The 5,077-nt window shown below is 43.9% G+C and overlaps 1 long non-coding RNA gene across 2 annotated transcripts; it reads left to right on the top strand.

The window, feature by feature from the left end:
• Positions 1-1,499: 1,499 nt before the first annotated feature.
• On the top strand, positions 1,500-2,421 carry LOC122435358. 2 transcript variants are annotated; one of them, XR_006267649.1, is made up of 2 exons: positions 1,500-1,624; positions 2,129-2,421. It is a non-coding gene; the product is annotated as an uncharacterized LOC122435358 (long non-coding RNA). The 2 variants fall into 2 exon arrangements; XR_006267650.1 differs by having other exon boundaries at positions 1,503-1,630.
• Positions 2,422-5,077: the final 2,656 nt, after the last annotated feature.

Genomic DNA, 5,077 nt, shown 5'->3' with positions numbered 1-5,077 from the left:
CATATATATATACATACATACATATATATATACATATACATATTTAAATTTAGGACTGCCTGAATCAGTTTATCAAATACTTTAATTGTATGTTTTTTTTTTCCTTCCTCAGTTTGCTGTTGCAATGACGATGTAGATAAACCAGTCTCCATGTCACTCTAGTCTCCCTATAGTTTATTCTCACTACCTCCCCCAATTCAAACTCCCAACCCACTTTCCCTGGTTTAGAGTAAATGCAGATGTCCTCACTACAACTGACAAGGGCCTATTCTCTTAACCTTATTACCTTTCTGCTTCATCTTCTACTGCTCTCTCTTTCACTCAGTGATTCCAGCCTCAATGATGTTCCTGGAACATACTGGGCTTGTTACTTCCACAGAGCCTTTGCATCTGCTTGTCCTCCTGCCTGGCATATTCTTCCCCCAGATGTTACCACACTTAGATCCTTCACTGACTTCAGGTCTTTACTCAAAGGTCACCTTTCTAGTGATGCCTTCTCTGGTCACCCTGAAAAGTTATCTGAAAGTTTAACCTGTCTCAACTTTTCATATCTCCTTTTCCTGCTTTTAATTTTTTTTTTAGTATGTATCACTAATAGTATATTTTATATATATATGTATGTATATATATTATTTATTTGCTTTTTTATTGTCTGTCTCTCTCATTACAATGTAAAGGCCACATGATTTAGAGATTTAGCTCTGTTTTATTCACCCTTGTAACCACAGAATGTATAACAATGCATGGTATGTAAGAGGTCTCAGTAAATATGTTGAATAAATGAATAAATAAAGCAATGGCTTTCCAACATTTCACTTGCAGTGACTCTCATGAAGTCCAGAAATAAAGCCAGTTGGTTATGCTATATTAGCAGATTTGTAAACTCTCAAGTAAATAATTAGCTAAATCAGGGACTTATCATGTGACTAGATGTAGAAGATATTAAGAGTGCTTTGAGTGGCATATATGGAACTCATAATAGAATGATTGTTTATGAGACATGTCTTTATAAAAAAGTAATCTTTTTCTTCACATGTGAAAGTAGTTCTATCATTATTTTGCCACAATAAAATTTGCATTATAAAAAAAGAAACAGAATACTGCTAACAAGAAAATAAAATCCATTCCTACTCTCTGCTTCCTTTCCTGCCACCCCTTCCCCCATCCCTATTTCCAGGTATTTTCAGGACTGCAGAGGTGAACATTAATGATTCCAAAGAAAAAGGGTGGAGGGAGCAGGGAAAAGGACAGGACCATTCCCTAGAGAAGCAGTAGAATTGGCCAGGAGCCCAAGAGAAAATGTTGCCTTTTCTAATAATCAAAGACAACACGTTTGTTGGGTGTGCAATGACTAAAAAGAGGGACAGCGTCCTGTGTGGTGCTGGGGGGACAGGAGGAGGGGGCTGGAAGGGGGCGGGTCACCCTCTGCTTGGCTAATAATAGGAGGGGAAATTTGGGACCCTGAACTCACCCGTGACGTAGCTTCACGTGACTAGGAGCCTGTGTGCTGAAGTCGGTCCAGATAGCGGTTCAGGTAAACGACTCTCGATTTCGTTGGAGGTGGTGTGACTGTGGTCAGGGAAGGAGGACAAGAGGAAACCCGTCCTGATTCCCGCCGCTCACGGTGAGGGTGGGTATTGATCGGAGACTCTTGAAATGAGGGTGAAGGGTAGATTTTCGAGTTTGGAGGGGCTTCTCAGTCTCCTCGACCCTCCCACCCTCGACCCCGGTCAGAGTCACCCGAACCCAGCTCCTTTTTGTGTTCTGCCTTGTAAAAGACAGCTGAAAAGGGGGACTCCCGCGGGCAGAGGGGAGGGGAGGAGGAGACTAGCGGGGAGTGGGGCCATGGGCGGGGCGGGGGGGTGGGTGTGAGGTGAGAGACAGGCCTGAATACCTGGACTGACTGGAAAAGTTCCGGGTTTGAGCCCACATTGAGCTGTTGGTGCGTTCACTGTATTCACTGCAGCACTGAGTGCCCATTGTCTCCTATCTGTTTCTGCCTGGTTCTCGCTTTGGTTTGTCCCTGTCTGCTGGTCCATCTACCAGTGGGTTGATGATGCAAAAGAAAAAGCAGCTTAACGCCTCATTTTCTTCTTCCCTCTCCGCCCCCAACACCCCCGCCCCCTAGATCCGGCTAGTTTGCGGTTTCAGACTCCTGCATCCAGGCGGCTCTCCTCGGCCAACGAGAGTCCCCTGAGAGTTTCGCTCGGCTGCAGCATGGGCCGTGCTCAGAATTTGGGCTTGATGGCAACAGGCCTGGTGGTCGGCGCTGGCTCCTGGTACTACATATACCGACTGACGTTGGGAGAGCAGAATAAGAAGAGACCTGCTGATTCGAAAGACGTTAATCCTGCCTACAAAAAGTTTAGAAAATACAGAAAACTGTAAGGAAGAAAATAAAAATAAATCACCAATAATTGCTATTCCTTGTCTTTCTGTCTGTGTAAGAATGTGGATGTGTGTGTTTAACATTATTGAAACTATACTGTGTATGATATCCTGGAATTATTTTTTTTCCAGGTTACATTGTAGGGTATGCCTTTCATCAGTTAATGAATATGCTTCATAAACAGTCTTTGAACAGATTGTTTCATAATAACATCATAATCTTCTCCCTTTGCTGGGCTTTCAGATAGGAAAGAAATATTAGATATCTTAATTTTCTACAAAATAACTGTGGTGGATCAGTGATAAAGAATCCGCCTGCCAGTGCAGGAGACAGAGAAGACTCAGGTTCGATCCCTGGGTTGGTAAGATCCCCTGGAGGAGAAAATGGTAACCCACTTCAGTATTCTTGCTTGGGAAATTCCATGGACAGAGGAGCTTGGAAGGCTACAAGCTCGTGGGGTCACAAAGCATGGGACATGACTGAGCACACACACACACATAGAGAAAGTCTACATAGACTTTTGCAGGGATGTCTTTCCATACTAGTTATAGCTGTGATATCCATCATTCTTGTTTTCAGAAGGACCAGTTAGGTAGCTTTGGTGCCATGCTTGGCATAGAGGGCATAGGAATTTGGTGAGACTGACAGCCTTGGGTAGGACCTAGCCTTGCAGGAGCATCATAAGGCCAGCAGCTTTTATTTCCTTCTCTTTTCTTTGGGCTGTCAGGAAGCAGGCAAGTGGTCTCATCTATTCAAGGGACCCTGAGATCTCTCCCGTTTTCCATTGAGTGGGAGAAGGGATTTCTTTTTAGTATGAGGGAAATCCTTCACTCCCTGAGCTTCATTTTTCACAATGGATTTGGGGTTTGGAGGAAATAAAACCTGGGAAATCCTGCCACAAACTTTCTCTGAGGCAAGGAAGTACAAAATTGGCAGGACTGAGAAAGGGAGAGCAGGGAACACAGACAACCATAGAAATGAAACAAATTAAAATCTTAAGTGAGGTTCTCTAGAAGCAGAGCCTGACATGGGGCTTCTTCTGAAAGTGGTTTGACAGTGTTCTCAGATGAAACGTATATGGAGATGAGAGGTACAGGACAGGACAGGGGAAGAAACTAGGCATAGCTGTTCAGCTGAAATGTAGCCTCAGCTTGAGTCCAGGGCAGCTTTGGGATGTGAAGGGCATCATAGAACTGATCCATTTTGAGGCAAAGAAGCCAAGTTTCTATCCACCAACTGAAAGTCTTTTATCCATCCATCAATTGGTGAGTTGGTAAGAGAGGAAAGGGGTTTTAGCTCCAAGATATCCTCTTACAAGGGTGTGGCTATGAATTTTTAGCAACCAATGTTCATAGCAACTGAGTGGGGTGGCTGTAACTAGCCTAGGAAGTAGAATCTGGGCAGGGCATCAATAGTGTCTTCTTCCCTGGTGGCTCAGATGATAAAGAATCTACCTGCAATGCAGGAGACCCGGGTTCAATCCCTGGGTTGGGAAGATCCCCTGGAGGGGGAAATGGCAACCCACTCCAATATTCTTGACTGGGAAATCCTGTGAACAGGGGAGCCTGGTAGGCTACAGTCCATGGGATCCAAAGAGTCACTGGACATGACTTAGTGACTAAACCACCACCACCACCACCACCACCAACAACAACAACCCCCTTAACTATAACTAGCCAGTCTGCATTCTTGGAATGAAAATGTGTTTCCTATCCATGTGAACTTCCCATCAGGAAGCCTTAACTTCAGCATTACTAGCTGCAGAGTTATTTCATGGGTGTGGTCTATCAGGAAATGCCCAGCTTCTCCATAAACAACACAAAAAGAGGAGAGTGCTGCTACTTCTCCAGTCTCCTAGTAGTTGTCTCAGAAACGCTTTCTCTCAGAGGCTAATTTTCTCTCTACAACCTAAGTAAGGATCAAATCTCCTTCAATACATGAATTTTGGAGGGGTAATGTGTAGCACGCAGTTTAGCACCTTGGAAAAATACGTTCTGCCTATGAGATTGGAGGCTAGTACAAAGGTTGAGAGATGTTTAGATATAGGATAGGATGTATGGCTCTAGTCCAATTAGAACAGGCCTTGTCAGGTGTTAAATTGGCTGCCATACAACTCTCTTCCAAATTCTTTAAACTAGTGGAGAAGGTGCTAGAGGAAGGGCAGGTGTTATTCACTTAGACCAGATGACCCAAGCAGAGGCGGGAGGATGTAAAGGCAAAGGGACCTTGTTAACCTGACAAATGGGCTGCCCATTAATTTAACATTCATGTGGTGGCCCTGGGCTCTTGGAGATAGAAGGGTCCTTGGAGGAATTTAAAATTTGAGCCCTCATCTTGCTAATGTGAAAAAAAAAAAAAAGCCTCCTCATTTTTTTTCGTGGTTCCCTTATACTTCAAATGTCAAAATTTGGGACCCAGAGTATCAGAAAGGCAGGCCTATTTACACAGTCTGATAAGATATACATTGTTCCAAATTGCAAACCCATTTCAGGTTTGAAAATTCTAGTGCCTCTGCTGTAGGTCAGAGGAACAGAATTCTTTGTCAAAACTGGAGTTGTTGAGCATCTCATCATGGCTGTCCTGTCTGAGGCTTGCCACATCTCTGAGGCACTCTTGGGGCAGGGCACAGGTATCTATTTCTTCATATTCACTGACCTTTCCCCAGAACAGGTGAATGTTCTTGACTAG

The sequence above is a fragment of the Cervus canadensis genome, chromosome X, assembly GCF_019320065.1.
Source record: "Cervus canadensis isolate Bull #8, Minnesota chromosome X, ASM1932006v1, whole genome shotgun sequence".
NCBI classification, from domain to species: Eukaryota; Metazoa; Chordata; class Mammalia; order Artiodactyla; family Cervidae; genus Cervus; species Cervus canadensis.
Note: the sequence above shows the minus strand (reverse complement) of the source record. Positions and strands in the feature narration are given on the sequence as shown.